At 38.6% G+C, this 20,798-nt stretch overlaps 1 pseudogene; it reads right to left on the reverse strand.

Moving 5' to 3' along the window:
* Positions 1-6,528: 6,528 nt before the first annotated feature.
* Positions 6,529-20,493, reverse strand: LOC101614578 (annotated as a pseudogene).
* Positions 20,494-20,798: the final 305 nt, after the last annotated feature.

Below are 20,798 nucleotides of genomic sequence, written 5' to 3' on the forward strand. Positions count from 1 at the left end.
AAGTAAATAACAGAAATAAATACATTTAAGAAAGAATGTTATAAGTACATTAAATATTCTACTTTAACAAAGAGCGGTGTTCATAGGAAAAGTAAAACTTCCAACCTGGTCTACTGGGCTAGTCCAAAAAACCCCATGTAAATTGGACATAATGTGGTATATACATCTGTAACCCCAATGCATACATGAAAACAGTAGGCACAGCCAGGAGAATACAGAAGCTAGAGGGACAACAAGATTGGTCTTTCCAGTGGCAGAGTGTGGGGTTTGATTCAGGTGCCCCCCATAAACTTAGGTGTTCTAAATGTTAGGTTCCCAGCTAACGGAAATTTGGGAATTAAAGACTCCTAGAAGTAGAGTATTGTTGAGGGTGGGCTTATGGGTATTATAGCCAGCTCCACCTTGCTAGTGTTTGGTAAATTCCTCTGTTGCTGTTGTCCACCTGATACTGGTGAGGGGGTGATGTCCACCCTCTGCTCATGCTATCATTTTCCCCTACCATCATGGAGCTTCCCTTAGAGTTCATAAGCCAAAATAAACCTTGTTTGTCTGCACCCCTGCCCCCAGCAAGCTGCTTTTGGTCAGCTATTTTCTGCCCACAGTGAGAATCTGACTACAACACCAAGCAACATTAGAGACCTTGTTTCAAAAAAGGTGCCATTAGAGACATGTGGTGGTTTGATTCAGGTGTCTCCCATAAACTTAGGTGTTCTGAATGCTAGGTTCCCAGCTAATGGAGATTTGATAATTAATGCCTCCTGTAGGCAGTGTATTATTTGAGGTAAGCTTATGAGTATTATAGCCAGTATCCCCTTTCAGTATTTGGCACATTCTCCAGTTCCAATTGTCCACCTAATGTGATGTCTATCCTCTGGTCATGCCATATTTTTTTCCTGTTATTAGGAAATGTACCCTTGAGTCTGGAGGCCAAAAGAACCCCCCCTTTTTTTTATCAAAAGCTGCTCTTGGTCAGGTGATTTCTGCCAGCAATGTAAACCTGAGTATAACAGTAATGTTGGAACTGAGGAGTGGTGTCATTTGCTGGTAGACATCTGACTGTGTGGCTTTCACCTTTTGGAGCTGATTTTCAAGAGGAATGTGGAAGGATTTGAATCCTTGGCCTGAGAGATGGCTTACAGTGCTGTAAATACAGCTTGATGGACTATTCTGGTCATAGTTGAAGACTTGAATGTAGTAAAATCATCTATGGACTGTGTGTTTTTGCTCATGAGGGTGAAAAGTAGCTTTATCTGGACTGAGCTAGAAGCAGTTTGTATGACAGGCTTGATGTTATGCCTGTGTCCTGAGAAGTTGTGCAAGGTTGTTGATTTACATAGAAAAAGACTGGTGTGAGCAGAGGGATATGGCAGAAAGAAAGAAAGAAAGAAAGAAAGAAAGAAAGAAAGAAAGAAAGAAAGAAAGAAAGAAGGAAAGAAAGAAAGAAATCTTTCGATGAAACTTCTACCATTCAGTTGCAATTGAGAGATTACACTCATTGACATTAGACCAACTGACCTGCACTGGGACTAGAGAAATAATGTAGACTCTTTTGAAGGGACCAAAATGCTCAAAGAGTGTCCTGTTCTTCAAAATATGCTTTACTGCCCCCTGAATTAACAACTTGGCATCCTACCTGGTATTATGGAGTATAAGAAATGGAGGAAATAGAAGGTCATTGAATTTGAAAAACAGTATTGTGTTTTAGAAATGGCCCTGGGCAGTGTGTAGTATGTTTTCTGGATGCCTGCATGGAGACCCAATGGAGCCATGAGGATGAACCATGGCTTACAGTGGAGAACCAGTAAAGATGCCGGGAACACAAAATGGCTGCCAAAGAGAGTTGCTGGCCTGATGATGTTTTCCAAGACTTAGAGTAGTCTAGCTGGAGGGAAGGAATTAGAATTCCAAAGAAATGTTGCTGGTTAGAATTATGGGACTTGAAGATTTGTCTCTGACTAGACTTGTTGAACTTGGAACTACAGAGTTTGATGTTTTCCCTATTTAAATCTTATATTGGTTGAATATTTCCTTGTTATGTCCAATGCCATCTTTTGCAGTGTGAATTTTTATTCTGTGCTATTATGAGTTTTAGGGTAATGTTTTGGTATTATGGCTCAGTTAAAAGACCTTGCACTATTGAATGTTTGAACATCATTGGGATTGATAAAACCTGTGGAGATCTTTAATGTTGGATGTATGCATTGAATTTTAAATCATGTATGGTTATCAGTTTATGGGGACCAGGGATTAAATGTGCTGGTTTGATTCAGGTGTCCCCCATAAACTTAGGTGATCTAAATGCTGGGTTCCCAGCTGATGGAGATTTGGGGCTTAATACCTCCTAGAGGCAGTGCATTGTTGGGGGTGGCCTTGTAGGTATTAAAGCTCATTCCCCCTTACCAGTGTTTGACAAACTCTCCTGTTCCTATTGTCTACTGGATGTTGGCCAGGAAGTGATGTCCACCCTCTGCTCATGCCATAGTTTTCCCTGCCATCGTGGAGCTTTCCCTTGAGTCTGTAAGCCAAAGCAATTTTTTTTTCTTTCCCCAAAGCTGCTCTTTTTCAGGTGATTTTTAACAGCAATATGAACCTGACTACAAGAAGACTCAATACTTTGAGGTTGTCCTCTGACGCCCCCATGTGTGCTGTACTGTGACACTCAACACCTCTGCCTGCAGAAACTTTGTCTCCATAGGATTGGAGCCTGGTTCCCACCCGGTGAGATGGGTTCCTTTCCAATGAGAGGATCTCTTAGCCAATCCAAAGCTCTTGGTTACTTACCAAGGCTATTTTCCACTATTGTACTTATTTGTAGACCTTGTCAGGGTGTTTGATTCTGAGTGGCTTAGAACCATGGTTGGTAAGAACCACTGTTGGCCACTTTCCCCCAGTAGCTCATGTAGTGCTTTCCAAAACAAGAGGAGCTAACTGTATTTGGTCTGTCTCACTTCCTGACTCCAGCCAGGTCTCTCTGGGTTCTTTGTTGGCTCTATATGGTGTCTTCAGCAATAATGTTTTACCTTTTACCTCAGGTGGGTAACCAAGTGCTTTGATAGAAGCTTGTCTTGATTTTGAGACTATGTAGGTCTCTCTGATCAACAGCTCATTATGGGTAGCAACTGTTTACTTGAGGTGGAAGTTACATGCCAAAGCCAAAAAGAAAAAAGTAATTAATAATAATAATAACTAATAATAAGTTTAACCTTCATCCCACCCTCTCAAGGACACTTATTTACAGGTACTCCCCTCATACTCCTGTTGTGGGTTTAACATTTTATTTTATCTTGCTATGTAAAGGTTTCTATGATGCCAGTTCACTTTAGGTTTAGTTTTGTGTTTTTATTCCCCACCCTCCCATTCTACTCCTCCATTCCCTTCCATTCCTACTGTCTGGGCCTCATGTTGCTTATCAGGTATGTCAGCAACTTGAGCTGATCCACTTTAGGAAAAATAGATAAGTGACTCACGTAGCATTTGTCTTTCTGTGATTGTGTGATCTATTCCAAGTCCATTCATTTTTCTACAAATTTAATAATATAATTTTTTTCTTGCAGCTGAGTAGATTTCCATCGTGAAAATATACCAAACCTTCATTATCCATTTATCCAATGATGGGCACATGGGTTGATTCCCGTTCTTAGCTATTATGAATTGGGCAGCTGTAGTCATGGTTGAGCAAATATCTCTCTAGTGAAGCATAAAGCATTTAGGGTAAATACCCAATAAGAGAATAACTGGGTCTGTAGACAGCTCTATATTCATCCTTTTCAGGAATCCCCATACTGATTTCCATAGTGATTGTACAAGTTTCATTCCTGCCAACAGTGTATGAGGGTGCCTCCTTCTCCACATTCTCACCACCATTTGCTGTCATTTGATATTTCAATGATTTCCATCCTTACTGGAATAAGGTAGAATCTCATAGTTGTTTTAATTTAGTGGTATATATAGCTGGTGCAAATTTTCTCCCATTCTATTGCCTCTGATTATGGTATGTTTGTACAAATGCTTTTAGCTTCATGAAATCCCATTGAATAAGCGATTGTTTAATGTCCTACACTACTAGCTTTTGTTTAGGAAGTCTTTTCCTACTCTTAGGTTGTTGAGAGCTCCTCCTTTTTTTTTTTTTTTTTTCTTCAAGGAGGAGAAGATTTTCAGACCTTATATTGAGGTCTTTAATCCATTACAACTTGATTTTTGTGTTTGGTGAGATGAGTGGGTCTAGTTTTATTTTTCTACATATTATTATCCAATTTGACTACCACCTTTGTTAAAGATGTCATATTTTCTCCACTCTATGTTATTGGCAGGTTTGTCAAAGATCAAGTAGCTGTAGTTACTTAACCTAAGTGCCACATTTTCAATTCTGTTTCGTTCATATGTACTTCTCTTTTTTTATGCAAGTACCATGCTGGTTTTGTTACTATTTTTAATATAGCGTTCGCTTTGTAATATAGCTTTAGATCAGCCACAGTGATACCTCCAGAGGTGTTTCTTTTGCTGAAGATACATTTCAATATCTGAGGCCTGCTGCCATTCCATATGAATTTTGAGACCTTTTTTTTCCCCCTCTGTGTGAAGAATGATGCTAGAATTTTTATTGGTATTGCATTAAACCTGTTATTAATTTTGGTAGGAGTGCAATTTTCACAATATTAATCCTACCTATCTACGATCATGGAAGGTCTTTCCATCTTCTCAATTCATTCTCAATTTCTTTTTTAAGTGTTTTAATGTTTTCAGGATGTAGGTCTTTCACATCCTTGTTTATGTTATTCTAAGATATTTTAATTTTTTTCTTACAACTAAAAATGGGACACCCTCAATGATTTCTTTCTCTGTATATTTGTCATTTGCATATAGAAAGTCTACTGATTTTTGTGTGTTGATGTTTTTTACCCTGTCATATTGAAGTCTATTTTATTAGATATTAATATTGTACTACATGCTTCTTTCTTATTTCCATTTGCTTGAATATCATGTACCATCTATTCACCCTGAGGAAGAGTCTGTCTTTTGGGGTGAGGTCAGCTTTATGAAGGCAACAAATTGAAGGGTCCATTCTTTTTTTATCTACCCGGTTCTTTTTTTTTTTTTTTTTAAATTTAATTTATTAGTTTTCTTTTCAGTAAATACAGGCAGTTTGGTACCATTATTTAGGCTCATCTGTGATCTACCCCCTCCCATTAGACCCTCCTTGTTAATGAAAATGGGTCGTGCATTGTGGAGTTAGCCCCCAGTTATTGGTATGATAAATGTCATTGCAAATCATGACCCAACATGTGACTCTGACATTCTTTCCGCCCCCTCTTCCGCAAGATTTCCCTGAGCCATGTTGGGTTCATTTTTGGTCTGCTTCAGTGCTGAGGCGTTGGGGGCCTCTGAGGCTCTGGCTCTCTGATTGGTAGGAGTTGATTTTTCTCTGCGTTGATCTCCTTCCCCTTTGTGCTGGTATCCGGTTCACAGGAAAACATCACCCTTGCTTATTTCGCCAGTTGTCCTTAGTTTCAGTTGGGCCCCTTTTGAGGTATGTTGGGGCAGCTCTCTTCTTAGGATCTGCATCTATCTGGAAAAGAGAAGCAGATTCTCCAACGGAGAGTAAGTTAGCACCTGGAAAATTGAGATAACACTTACTTTTTTGATAGACAGTATGATAGGTTTAGGCCCTCTTATACCCTGTGATTGATGGTAGCTTGATATCGTAGAGTGGGCTTGTGTTTGGGTATGGTTCTGACTTGTTTCCCAGCTCCAGCTATGGGTCTAGTACTACTGAGTGGATCAGTTAGCCAAATCAAGAGCAATTGATTCCTCACCATGGCTGTGTACCACTATTGCACTTGTGTGGGCATCACATCCGGTTATTTGTTGCTAATTAGGTTAAACAATGTGTTGCTTGGACAGATCTTGGTCATTTTAAACTGTAGGGAAGTCTATTAAACATCACAATTAAGCATGGAAATGGAGAAGCCATGTTGTTGAAATGCACCCCCCCCCAAGACATCTCAAGCTCACCCTTTGGTGATCTTCTATACCACATTGATAGATAGATAGATAGATAGATAGATAGATAGATAGATAGATAGATAGAAAAGAAAGTAGACAGGTGTATGTTGGTAAATGCTGTCAATATTCACCTAGTGTAATCTCTGAGAAAAGAGGAAAGAAGCCAGAATCTATGCACTAGTACTGAGGCCCAGCACCCCCCCCCCAGCTTCTGGCAGCTTGAAAGGAGGTTTTCCTTTTTTTCCCCATGAAGCACTGTGGTGGTATTGATTCCATACAGTTCTTCTTTAGACTGGCAGATATAAAATAGAATTTACAACAAGAAAAGAGATTCTTTTCCTGTTGTATTCTGATCAGGATAACCCCCAAATAAATTGAGAACCATAATGTTGAGAAAAAGAGACTTCAAAAGCAAGGCTATGAGCATGAAAGGTTGTGAAGAGAAAAGACTTCAACTTGCTCCCAGGGACTGGATATTTTTTAAGTAAAAAATAAAAGTTTGTAATTCATGAGTGTTATTTTTTATTAGTAATCTATTCCTTCATCCTCCTCTGCTTCTTCCACTTCATCATCATCTTCATCTTCTTCACCTTCATCCTCATGTCCTTCTTCATCAATATCTTGCAATCCTTTTTCATCATCTTCTTCATTTTCCCCTTTCCTTTGCCATCCATGTCAGGAACCAAGTAGTACTTGGTTGGCATTTGGACAAATAGTGCCTTTGATGACCTCTCCTAACTCATCTGAACCTGCATCATAATGGACCATAAAGAAGTTCTCAGCCCTTCATGCTGCCTCTTCCTACTTTATTCTGTGGTTTTATTCTGTGGTTGACTTGAGCATTTTGTCAAATCCTTTCCAGACTTCCATTTGATTTCAGTGAACTTTGAAGATGGATCACCACTCTCATTCAAGGAATTCTTTTGAGATGACTTTATTTTCAAAGCAAGGATTTTCATCAAAATAAAAAATCTAGCTGGGCTTGATGACTCATGCTTTTAATCCCAGCACTTGGGAGACAGAGGTGGGAGGATCGCTCTGAGTTCAAGGCCACTCTGAGATTACATAGTTAATTTCAGGTCAGCATGATCTAGAGTGAGACCCTACCTCAAAATAAATAAATAAAAATCTATTTCATAGCCTGATTTTATATCTTCAACTTCTGCCACCTCAAGTCTGGTCAGATAATACAGTGAGTCTTCATTTTCCTCCCCAAGCAATGCAGGTCCATGTAGATGGGTGACAAATGATGTTATCCCAAAATATGGGATTTTGAAAATCAATTCTGACCTCTTCTGAAAAAATCGTTGATGAAGTATGTTATATTTCTTTTCTACTTTCAAAAATCACTGGCTTGTTCATTATGTCTATTTCATTTTGTACTTCATTAATATATTCAATTGCTTCTTGCTTTTCTTTTCTGAAGTCTTATAGGGCCTGTCATGGTTGGAGTTGAGCCCTTTTTTACTGAATGACAGTGGGCACCAGCATGGTGTGGCTCCATGGCCATGAGGTGAGGAGAGAGAAGGAGAGTAAAGGGAAGGCAAAGGGAGTTATCAGGCAGCAGGCTTCCCCTCACACTACACCTGTGGTGCCCTCTTGGTCAGGCCACCTCCTACTGGCAGTAACTTGCTCATTCGCCCTTCCCCTTACTGGCACTACTCTTGCAGACTGCTGACAAGTAAGGAGCCAGCTTGGGCTCTCAATAGCAAATGGAGGCAACTGCCAGTGGCTTAGTCCCTGACCTCCAGCTTTCTGTTTGCTCTCTCTCCATGACATACCCCCTCCTCCTTCTCTTCCATGACCACTACCTTCTCCTTCTCCTCATGGCCTCATGTTGTTAATTTCTAGCTTTATAGCAATGTGAATTGATATGATGTAGGAAATTACATCAATTTTTCCTGAATTATGGAAGCATCTTTATGGCCTAATATATGATCTACTTTGGAGACTATTCCATGGGCTGAGGAGAAGAATTTGTGTTCTGTAGATTTTGGGTGGAATACTCTAGATGTCCATTAGGCCAAATTGATCTATGGTATTGTTGAGCTCTCTTACTTCCTAGTTCATTTTCTGTTTAGATGATCTGTATATGGATGATAGTGAGGTATTTAAGTCCCCAACTATGATGGTGTCCGTGTTTATTTTTGTTTTGTTTTCAAGTCAGTTTTGTTATATAAAACGTTGGTACACCTGTGTTTGGTGCATATTGATTTATGATTGTGATGTTCTCTTGTTGGATCATTCCCTTGAGGAGTAAGCAGTGGCCTTCTTTGTCCTTTTTGATTACTTTTGGTTTGAAGTCTATTTTATTAGATATTAATATTGTATTACATGCTTCTTTCTTATTTCCATTTGCTTGAAATATCATGTACCATCTATTCTCCCTGAGGAAGAGTCTGTCTTTAGTGGTGAGGTCAGCTTTATGAAGGCAACAAATTGAAGGGTCCATTTTTTTTTTATCTACCCTGTTAACTTGGGTCTTTTGATGGGTGGATTAAGACCATTAATGCTTAATGTTATAACTGTGAGGTTTCTTTTAATCCTTGCCATGTTGGGGTGCTTGTGTTGTGTTTTCTTGGACTTTTTTTGAGACTGCTCTAGATTTGGTTATTATTATTTGGTTATATTGTGATATTATTTTTGAAGGCTCTTGAGATTTGTTGTTTAACTATTCTGTGTTGAGAAGTCCCTGAACTCTACAGGATTACACTGTAGATTAGGCTATGTGTTAATATAATCATAAAGTTGGCTTTTATTATTAAAAGTTTTTATTTCACAATCTATTTTCAGGGATACTTTTGCTGGGCATAGTAGTTTTGCTTAGAAGCCAGATTTTATTAGACTTTGAAATGCTACATTGCAGGCCTTTCTGGCTTTTGGGGTTACCATTGAGAAATCAGAGGCAATACTTTTTTGTTGCTTGTTTTGTTTTTTTAATGTCACTTTCTCATTATTTTATTGTTTTTCACTGTTTTTTTTTTTTTATTAGTTTTCTGTTCTGCAAGTACAGGCAGTTTGGTACCATTATTAGGCTCATCCATGTCCTACTCCCTCCCCACTGGCCCCTCCTTGTTGAGGTATATGGATCATGCATTGTGGAGTTAGCCCACAGTTATTGGTATGATAAATGTCTCTGTATATCGTGACCCAACATGTGGCTCTGACATTCTTTCCTCCTGCTCTTTCGCAAAATTTCCCTGAGTCATGTGGGGTTCATTTTTGGTCTGCTACAGTGATGAGGTGTTGTGGGCCTCTGGATCTCTGGCTCTCTGAGGGAAATCAGAGGTAATTCTTATGTGGTTGCCTTTGTACATCATGTGTTGTTTCTTTCTTGCTACTTTTAGCACACTCTCTTTCTTTTCATTGTTTAGAAGTTTAATAATGGTGTGCCTTGGAGAGTTTTTACTTTTGTTTGGAGTTCTGTTAGCTCATATCTTTGTTTTCCCATTTTATTTATTTTTAAAGTTAATTAGTTTTGTATTCAGCAAATACAGTCAGTTTGCTACCGTTATTAGGCTCATCTGACACCTACCCTCTCCCCATGGCCCCTCCTTGTTGAAGTATATAGGTCATGCATTGTGAAGTTAGCCCACAGTTATGAGTAAGATAAATGTCTCTTCATATCATGACCCAACATGTGTCTCTGACATTTTTTCCGCCACCTCTTCTGCAAAATTTCCCTGAGCTATGTTGGGTTCATTTTTGGTCTACTTCAGTGATGAGGTGTTGGGGTCCTCTGGGGCTCTGGTTCTCTGATTTGGTAGGAGTTGATTTTTCTCTGTGTTGATCTCCTTCCCCCTTGTGCTGGTTTCCGGTTCACCAGGAAAACAGCACCTTGCTTCTTTCACCAATTTTTCTTAGTTGCAGCCGGGGCCCTTTTGAGGTATGATGGGGTAGCTCTCTCCTTAGGGTCTACATCTATCTGAAAAAGAGTAGCAGATTCTCCAATGTAGAGTAAGTTAGCACCAGGACAAATGAAATAACCCTTACTTTTTTATAGAGAATTTAATAGGTGTAGGCCCTCTTGTCGCCCATGATTGATGATAGCTTGATAATGGAGAGTGGGTTTATGTTTGGATATGGTTCTAACTTGTTTCCCAGCTCCAGCTATGGGTCCCACACCACTGAGGGGATCAGTTATCCAAATCAAGAGCAGATGGGTTCCTACCATGGCTGTGTGCCGCTATTGCACTTGTGTGGGCATCACAACAGATTATTTGCTGCTAAGTAGTTAGACCATGAGTTGCTTGGACAAAAATGTTCAACATCCCTAACCATCAGAGGAATGCAAATTAAAACAACTATGAGATTCCAGCTTATCCCAATAAGGATAGCAAACATAAAAAAATCAAATGAAAATAAATGCTGGTGAGGATGTGGAAAAGTATAAACACTCATCCACTGTTGGTGGGAATGTAGGATGCTACAACCACTTTGGAAAGCAATATGAAGATTCCTGAAAAAGCTGATTATAGAGATACCAACAGACCCAATTATTCCCTTACTGGGCATGTACCCTAAAACCTTCAAACCACAGGCCATGGAGATTTGCTCAAACATGTTTGCAGTGGCTCAATTCGTAATAGCTAAGAGCTGTAATCAAGCCAGATGTCCATCACTAGAAGAATGGATAACTAAGATGTGGTATATCTACACAATGGAATTCTATACAGCAGTAAGAAAAAAATGACACAGTGAAATTTGAGGAAAAATGATTGAACCTGGAACAGATCATTCTCAGTGAACTTACCCAATCACAGAAAAAAAAAAAAAAATCACCACATAGTCTCACTCATCTACAGTACCTAACCCTGAATCTACCCAAGATGCCTTACATACCCAGCAAGCATCTCATGGACTAGACAATAAGATGTGTGGGGAGGGAGGGGAGGGCATCGAAGGGTGGGACACACAAATCTAGACCCAAACAGCAATGGTACCATAAAGTTCTACTTCCTAAAAGGCAGGCCAAATGGTTGAACTTTCACCAGGCCCTTACAGGGAACACATGAACCACAAGACACCAGAGAGCATATGATGAAGACTAACCTTAATCTTCTACATCTTTCCTCCCTCCGTCTCCCTCTCCCTCTCTCTTCTCTCTAACTCTTGTATATTAGTTATCTTTTTCCTCCTTCTCTTAGTAGGCACTGACCTGTAACTCCCAGTATCAGCATGTGGCCATCATCCACAATGAGCTTTTGATCAGAGAGACTTACAAGGTTTCCTAAAAGACAGACAGATTTCTGTCTGAGTACTCAATGACCCACCAAAGTTTGTTGGTAAGACCCTACTGCTTAAGACACCTTATGTAGTTGACATGTAAAATGGAATGGCATGACTGGAAGTTGGAATAGAGTCAGTCCCCAGACAGTCAATGCTTTTAGAGCCAGAAGGTACTACATGGGCGACTGGGGGAAAATGACCAATACCTCCTCATATCTTGATGGTACTCTCTTTTGAGAGGACGGGAAAGTTCTTCAATGATTTTGTGGAATAATTTCTCAATGACTTTAGTATTAATTTTTTCCCCTTCTGGTATACCTGTAACTCAAATGTTAGGTCATTTTAGGGTATCCCACAGTTCCCTCATGCTCTGTTCATAAGATTTTTTGAATGTCTTTAAGTTTTTGTCTCCTGGACTATTTCTTCTGTTTTGTCCTCCATGTCTGAGGTTCTGTCCTCCATATGATTAACTCTGTCCTTGAGGGTTTCTAGAGATGTTTTCACTAGTTTAATTTGGTTTGTATTTTCTGTTGCCTTCTTCTCTATAGTATCCCTCCCTTTGTTGAGCTAGAGTTTCAGGTCATATTTTGATTTTCTTCATGCTTCTTAGAATTCATTCTTGCATTTACATATATCTTCATTAAGCTTAACCAGCTGGTTATTGATATCCTCTAATTTTTTGGCTCTTCTTCATTTCACTAAACTCCATTTTGAGGTCTCTCTGAGTTTTGTATGTTAGGTGAAGTCTGCTTAATTCTGTTGTGTGGATTTTATTTATGTGTTTGATTTTTGTTGTTATTTGCTGCCAGATCTGCCATTTGATTGGTCAGGATTAAATATTTCATGTCTTCATTTTGGGGTTCTATTCCTGTTTTCTCCTCTTTGTTTTCTTTGGAGACATCTATTGTGGGACTAGGCAGTGTTTTGGTGCTCCCTCCATTTGATGTTTCATGTTGTGTCTTTTGTGTTGTGGTCTGCCTATTACAGAATGGGCATCTTGTTTAATTAAGGTTGAAACAAAAATTTTACCTTGTAGTGTCTTCAGTGAGTGTTCTACTTTATGTTTGAATAGAATATGCTAGTGATGGCTCTATATTTTGAGATGTTCAGGTTCTAAAGGGTGTATGCACACCAGCCACTCTGGCTGTTCCTTAGTACCAAAGGTGGGATGTCTAATATCCTTTTGACTTGATCTCCACTGTGTCCTTCCTGTGGCTCTGTGTCCTTGCTCTCCTACTGAATACAGATGGGCTGGTTATGGAGGACTCATTGGTTCCCCAAGGCAGTTGATTGGCTGTTTTCCTGTTTTCTTCTCTGAATCTGATATGGTGCCCTAAGTAGCTACTGGCAGTGGGATGGGGCATTGCATAGGTAGTAGAAGTGGCCGGGTTGTACAGCCCTCACAAGATCAGGGAGTTGGCTGATGTCTATGAGCCTGGTGCACTGGCCAAGTGGCACTCACAGAAAGAAAAATGTCACATGTTCTCACTCATCTGTGGTTCCTAATCTGGAACAACTACAGTTGCTGGCATACCTCACAGGTAACTTGGGGCCCAGACAATAGAGAAGAAGGGTTTGGAGGTGGAAAGAGGAGGCTGGGGGTAAATAAACACAAAATTATACCCAAAATAAATTGGTAACATTGAAACTTTTCTCCTTGTTGGTAGACTAAAATATTTAATCTTCAACAGGGATATGAAACCTCTGGAAAGAAGGGATCCTGAGATGGGGGGTGGGGAAGTAAAGCCTAATTTTAAAACATTTGGCTCTGCACGTTGGGTAATGATACACAGAGACATTTCCTCCTACCCATAACTGAGGGCTAACTCCACAATGCATGACCCATATACCTCAACAAGGAGGGGCCAGAGGAGAGGTAGGACAGGGAGAAGGCTAATAATGGTACCAACTTGACTGTATTCACTTAGTACAAAAAAGGAAACTAAAAAAGGGGAAATATAGAAATTGGAGTCTTAGAACAAACAGATTTTAGAGGTGATTTAGGCTAATGCTCATGAAAGGCACTTAAAAATGTAGCCATGCTCATATCAGCACCACACACACTAAAATTGGATTAAACAGAGATTATCTTGATCCCAGCACAGGAATGACAGCCAAATTCGTGAAACATTCTTTATTGCTTATTTGTTTGTTTGAAAAGCAAAAGAGAAAAAAAGTCTGATAGAGAGAATAGGCTGGTTAGGGCCTCTACCCTCTGTAAGTGAACTCCAGACACATGTGCACCTTGTGTATCTGGTTTTATGTGGGCACTGGGTCTTTTGGCTTTGCATGCAAGTTTCTTAACTGCTAAGCCTTCTCTCCAAGCTGCAGTCTATACTTTTGGTACAAGAAAATACCAAAATTCATAAAGCTTCTAACTTGACAGGGATTAACTCACATATAACAGTTCTAACACAAAACATCAATGGACTCAATGCACCTGACAAAAGACCAAGGATTAAAACCTGGATCACAAAAATTTGTTGTCATCAGGAAACCCACCTTACCAAACAACATAGACAACAACTAAAGGTTAAAGGATAGAAAAAGTTATTCCTAGCTAATAGGAATAAGGACTAATCAGAAGTGGCTATACAGGTACCAGACAAAATAGACTTCAAACCAAAAAGTAATCAAAAGAGAGAGGCGTGGTGGCACACGCCTTTAATCCCAGCACTTGGGAAGCAGAGATAGGAGGATCGCTATGAGTTCAAGACCACCCTGAGACTACAGAGTTAATGCCAGGTCAGCCTGAACAAGAGTGAGACCCTACCTTGAAAAACCAAAAACATTTTAAAAAAGAGAGATAAACAAAGCTACTTCATGTTCATCAAAGGAACAATACAGGAAGAGGTGATTACAATAAACAACCTATTTGCACCAAACATATGAACACAATTTTACAAAGAAAAATATGTTGGATAATTAAGCAGAAATAGCCCCTTTTTAATATTCCACTATCCTCATTAGACATATTATCTAAGTAGAAAGTTAACTGTGAGCAAAGGGAGTTAAAAAATACCAAACATCAATTGGACTTAGACATCTACAGAATATTCCATCCTAATTCCATATAATGCACATTATTCTCAGCAGGTCACAGAATTTTCTATAATACCTGATATATTGGGGCACCATGACTTAACCTCATCAGGAAAATCAACATAATTCCATGCACTACATCAGACTACAATGCAATAAAGCTACAGATTAGCAAAAAGGGAAACAACAAAAAATACAACACCTTGTCACTGGACAATTCAATATTAAATAATGCATGGATGGCTGAAGACATCAAAAATATTAAAATATTTCTGGAGCTGAATGATAATACAAACATAACATACCAAAATATATGAGACACAATGAAGGCAGTCATCAAAGAGAAGTTTATAACATCAAATAATTTAATTAGAAAAACAGAGTGATCTCAAATCAGAAACTTAACCATCCTGATGAAGGCATTGGGATAACAAGAACCTTCAACACCCAATAGTACCAGAAAAATAATATTAATCAAGATCACAGCAGAAATCAAATAATTGGAAATAAAAATAAAAATTGATGAATTATAGAGCTGGTACATTGACAAAACAAGCAAGATGAATAAACCTCTAGTAAATCTGTTAAAAAGAAAACAAAAAGAGAAGATTCAAATCAAACAAGATCAGAACCAAATCAAATCAACAAGTCCAGAACCAATAAGGGAGATATTGCAATAGACCTTACTGAGGTTGAAAGAATCATCAGGATATACTTCAAATATCTAAATTCTACAAAATTGGAAAACCTTGAAGAAATGGATAAGTTCCTTCACTGATACCACCAACCAAAACTAAACCCAGATGAGATTTAAAAAAAAAAAAAAAACCCCGTATATAAAGAGAACATCAAATTCGATTGGAACTGTAATCAAAAGTCTCACCTAAGAAGTGAGAAACACTGCAACAAAGTGGCAGCATACAAAATCAACAAACAAAAATCACTAGGCTCATGTACACCATGACAACACACACACACACACACACACACACACACACAAACAAATGTGCACAAAAGAAATCAAATACTTTTTAATATCCTGAACCAAGGAAACACAATGAAAACAAAAAAGCATTGAAGAAAGCACTGGGGGATTGGGAGAATTAAGATTGTTAAAATGGCTAAAGGGAATGTAAAGATCCAATGCAATTCCCATCAAAATCCCAGCAACATTCTTCAGCGTTAGAAAAAACTGTCTCTAAACGTAAATGGTTGTATCAAAGGCAACAGATAGCCCAAAATTTATTGGGCAAAAGTAACACTTTTGGTGGGTTCACCACACTTGATTTCAAATTATGGTATAAGGCCATAGTAATAAAAGCAGTGTGGTGCTGACATAAAAATAGGCACATAGATCAATGGAATAGAAGTAAAGATACAGGTACAAGTTTAAGTATATACACCTACCTGATTGTTTTTTTGTTTTGTTTTGTTTTGTTTTTTTTTTGAGGTAGGGTTTCACTGTAGCCCTGGTTGACCTGGAATTCACTATGGAGTCTCAGGGTGGCCTCTAACTCAAGGCAATCATCCTACCTCTGCCTCCCGAGTGCTGGGATTAAAGGTGTGTGCCACCACGCCTGGCTTTACCTACCTGATCTTTGAAAATGAGCCAAATATGCTCAGTGGAGTAGAGACAGCATCTTCAGAAAGTGCTGCTGAAGAAACTGGATAGCTACATGTAGAAGATTGAATATGGACCCCTTCCTCTTACCTTGCACAAAAGAAGTCAACTCCAAGTGTATCAAGAACTTTAATATAAGACCTGAAACTCTCAATCAACTTGAAGAAAAAGTAGAGTTAACATTCTAGGATATAGGCATAAGAAAAGACTTTTGAGTAAGAAGCCAGTAGCTCAAGGTATCAAGCAAATACAGGACAACATGAAATTAAAAAAAAAAAAAAAAAAAAAAAAAAAAAAGGTCTATTGCACAGATAAACAAACCATCAATAGGGTCAATAGACAGCCTCCTCAATGGTAGAAAGTCTTTATCAGCTATAACTCAGACAAAGCTTTAATATCAAGAATCTGCAAAGAATTTAAAAAAACCTAAACAATAAAATATCAAATACTCCATTCAAAAAATGGGGCAAGAAATTGAACAGAATTCTCAAAGACATACAAATGGCCATTAAGCACAAAACGAGATGTTCAGTGTCACTACTCATCAGGGAGATGCAAACTAAAATTAGTATGTGATTCCATCTCATTCCAATCAGAATGGCAACATCAAAAATCAAACGAGGGCTGGAGAGACTGCTTGGTGATTAAGGCACTGACCTACAAAGCCTAAGGAAAGGACCCAGGTTCAACTCCTATCCATATAAATCATATGCAAAAGGTGGCTCATGCATCTGGTGTTTGACTGCAGTGGGTGGCTGGAGGCCCCACTGAGTCCATTCTCTCTCTCTCTCTCTCTCTCTCTCTCCCTTTCCCCCTGTTTCTCTCTCTAAGGTAACTAAAACCTCAATATTTAAAATATCAAAAGGCAGACCATACTGGCAGGGGTGTGAGTAAAGAGGAACCCTCATCCACTGCTGCTGGCAGTGCAAATTGCTACAGCCACTATGGAAGTCAGTATGGAAAATTCATAAAATTCTGAAAATAGAGCCAGCTATACTTCTTTTGGGTACACATTCTAAAGACACAGAGACACATGACCAACTATTTTTGTTATTGCTTTATTCACAATAGCCAGTAACTTGAATAAGCCAAGATTCTCATCAGTAAATGAATGGTTAATGAAGATATGGCATATATACACAATGGAATTCTACTCACCTAAGGAAAAATGAAATAATTAAAATTTTAGGACAATGGAGAGACTTGGAAAATATCCTGGTAAGTGAGGTCACACAGCCTCAGAATGATAAACACCTCATGTACTGTCAGCTTTAGATACTAACTGGAATTAATTTTAGATATGTGCAAATAGTTCTAAGCACTAGAAATATGATCATAAAACCAGAATTAGACCAATACAGAGAAGAAAGAGGGAGAGAGGAGAGGAGGAGTTACCTGGCAGAATAGGGGAAGGACAAAATACTGGATATGGGAATGGCTTAAAGAGGTAGGATACAGAGAGGCAATTACACAAGAATTAAGACAACGTGAAACAGTTCCACAGAAACCCCCTTCCTAACTAGCATAATAAAAGATATAACCACCAAAATGGGGAAAGGGAGCTACCCAGACAGGAGATGGAAAAAGCTTTACCTTAAAACCATGGGCTCTTGACAGTAAATTCCAAGCCCAGAATTGGTTTATCTCCCACAGCAAGCTGTTGGCGAGGGATATCCATGAGGTCCCCAAAACAAGGTAGGGCCTTGCCAAAACACCTGATTATCTACCAGAGCTAAAAGGTATGACCGTGTTGCTAAAGACACCACAGACTATGGTCACAGGACATTGGAATACCATGATAGAATGGAAAGGGAAACTCACTTCCTCCTGGCTGCCCCTCATAGTGCTGGAGAGCCCGATAGGAGCTGCCAGAGCACAGCAGTCACCAACAAAATGAATCAGCAGTGGATCTATAGACTACAAAATCAACCAGCTAGACAAGAAGTATATACTTGTGCAATAATAACATTCAGTCTCTGTGGGTAACCAGATTTCCCTTAATTGGACATGAGAACCACTCAGAGAGAGATAACTCATATCACATACTGGAAACCAAGTCAGAATGCCATGGTCAGGAAACTCAGATTGCAGGGATAAGCCCCTACTCCTCTCTGAAGAACAGTGGGCTTGCACATTATAAAGTCTCTCAATTTTGTATACCCCCTTTAACTTAGGTTTAACTTGTTTGGAGGATCTGTTTTATTTTAAAGATAGCAGAGAAAATGAAGGAGATGAAGGTCCATCAATAAGACAAGAAGATAGCTGACTGCCTACCACAAGACTTCCAGTTTCTATCGTATTGGCCAGGGCCCAGCAGAAATTGCAGAGGAAGGGAACATATGAATACTGCCCTTATTGCTAGCCTGACCACCACCTCCACGGTGATAGAAAAGACTTGTGGACCAATCAAAACATATCAAATAGAAAGGCAGAGACTATAGACAATTCAACACTTAATCGGACTGGTTCATGGCTCTGGGAACACTGTGGAAGAGGAGGTGGAAAGTTTTTAAGAGGAATACCCTAAGACATGGTCCTTCTGCTACCCCACAGGGACTAACTGAGGCCTTCATGGACCACAGTAGATAACATGATGCACAGGGGAGGGTCCCCATGTGGCAGGCACTGGGGAAACAAGATGGAGGAGTATAACTTTGTAATGTTTCATATAAAATGAAATTAAAAAAAAAAACATAATTCTGAAGAATGTTTAGAAATAAGTTCATTTCCTATAGAATCTTTTGTACTCAATTATATGCCCAATCAGACTATTCAATGCTATTTTATGTTATGCCTAACCTAAGTTTGCTGATGGATGGAGAAAGGTTAAAAACATAGTCTGCACATAAATTAGAGAAAAATGTAGTATTTCAATAAAAATATCTTAAAGGGCTATGTGTCTCTCCAACAGGAATTGGGGGATTTAACTGATGATAACTGTGCATTTTAAACATATCCTCCATGTCTTCCACAATCAGAAAACATGCCTGCTATTCATAATTTCCTTTTTAGGAAATGCATTGTACTTGATTTTGCCATCAGTTGAATAAGAAGTTATGAAACACAATTTCTCATGGCTGGCTTATACATTATACAAATTTGCTTTCAACAAATTAATCCTATGTACTTTGGGATCCTTGTTTACTCTAGATAAGCTTTTGAATTTAAGACACTGTCTTATTTTATTGTCTATAATTATGTAAGTTGTCAATAAAACATCTAAATGGTAAAACATGGTCAATATTTGATGAATGAAAAAAAAAAAAAGACTATAGCCATGAAGGAGAGAAGTAGCCACTGTAAAGGGGGTGGGGGGAAGGAAGCAGAGGAAAATGGATTTTGAAACGGAATATCTGCATTTGAACTCTTCACTGATCAGTACCATTGTCTTTGTAATGTACATGAGCCTTGGATTTGCTTTTTTTCTTTTGAAAAATAGGGACAATAATGTGCATAATTACCTTTTAATACTGAGATGATCCAGTGAAATTGTGTTGTTAAAATATGGAGAAAAATGAAGCCAGGTGTTGTGGTGCACGCCTTTAATCCCAGCACTCAGGAGGCAGAGGTAGGAGGATCACCATGAGTTCAAGGCCACCATGAGACTACAGAGTGAATTCCAGGTCAGCCTGGGCTACAGAGAGACCCTACCTTGAAAAATCAAACAAACAACAACAACAACAACAACAACAACAAAAATGGATAAAATGAACTATGCTATGCTTAACTTATTTAACTCTAAGAAGAGAAAGTGACTAAAGTTGAAATCTGTTCTTTAGAGGGTTTTATCTTACCCCTTTATTTTGCCCAAAGAGTGGAATAATGAACACAGTGGCCTTCTCTATGATTGCCTTTTCTCACTGACTGTATGTAGACATTCTAATACACATCTACTCCAATCTCTCCTGCCTCTCTAATCTGTTCCCCTTATCACTAATAATAAATGTTTCAACTGCCCTATACTCTCCTGGAAAACAAGATAATACAGTTGGAGAACAGAACTTACAGAGTAGTATAGTGGATAAAGGAAACTGACCAAAGGTTTTAAGATTCAATAAAAATGATTTTTGAATTTTCTGTTCATAAAGTACTTTCAATGTATACTTCCTTCACTCCATAATTAAGATTTACAACAAAAATAAAATGCAAAAACCATATGCCTTTGTGGCTATAAACAATAAAATACACATGATTTTAGCCTTCTTTTGAAAAAAATTACAATTTTGTGTTTTCTGTTGCAGGTTAAGTCTGGTATATAAGAGTTATAATAGTGACTAAAATAAATCTGAATTGCTCTAAGTCATGGGACTTTTAAATAACCAAACCTCATTTTCTAGTGTTCAGTAAGTCTTCAATTACATTATGAAGCTTGAAATAAATAATCTAGAAATCGATGTGGAATTTGAAAGATGGGAGAAAATAACATGAAATAATTGTTTTATCTCCTTGAGGAATGACATAGTATTAAAAGTCTTATACTTCATATTTTCTCTTACATTAGTTTCCAATATTATAGGGAGGAGTTACCTTTCTCCTAAAAATGCTGCTGTGTTAATCTTGTTCCTTTCATTTCTTCTCTGGGATGTGTACTTGGCCATTTTATGACATAGTTAGTCTCTGTTTTCATTTTTCACTTAAAACCCAAATTTTCAGGCTCATTGCATTTAAATAATCCTGTCTGTACAACTCACAGGTATTTTAACCTCTACAGTTCCTTTAGTGATCTTCCAAAACCAACATTAAAAGGCTGTTATGCCCTTTGTGTGTGTGTGTGTGTTGGAGGACAGAGAGCAACATCAGGTGTCACTTTCAGAAACACTGCCAGCTCCTTTGAGACAGCTTCTCTCATTGGCCTGAAACGCAATGATTAGGCTAGACTGCCTGGCTCTACAGAGTTGGGATT

Source organism: Jaculus jaculus, chromosome 12 (genome assembly GCF_020740685.1).
Source record: "Jaculus jaculus isolate mJacJac1 chromosome 12, mJacJac1.mat.Y.cur, whole genome shotgun sequence".
In the NCBI taxonomy this organism is placed as follows: Eukaryota; Metazoa; Chordata; class Mammalia; order Rodentia; family Dipodidae; genus Jaculus; species Jaculus jaculus.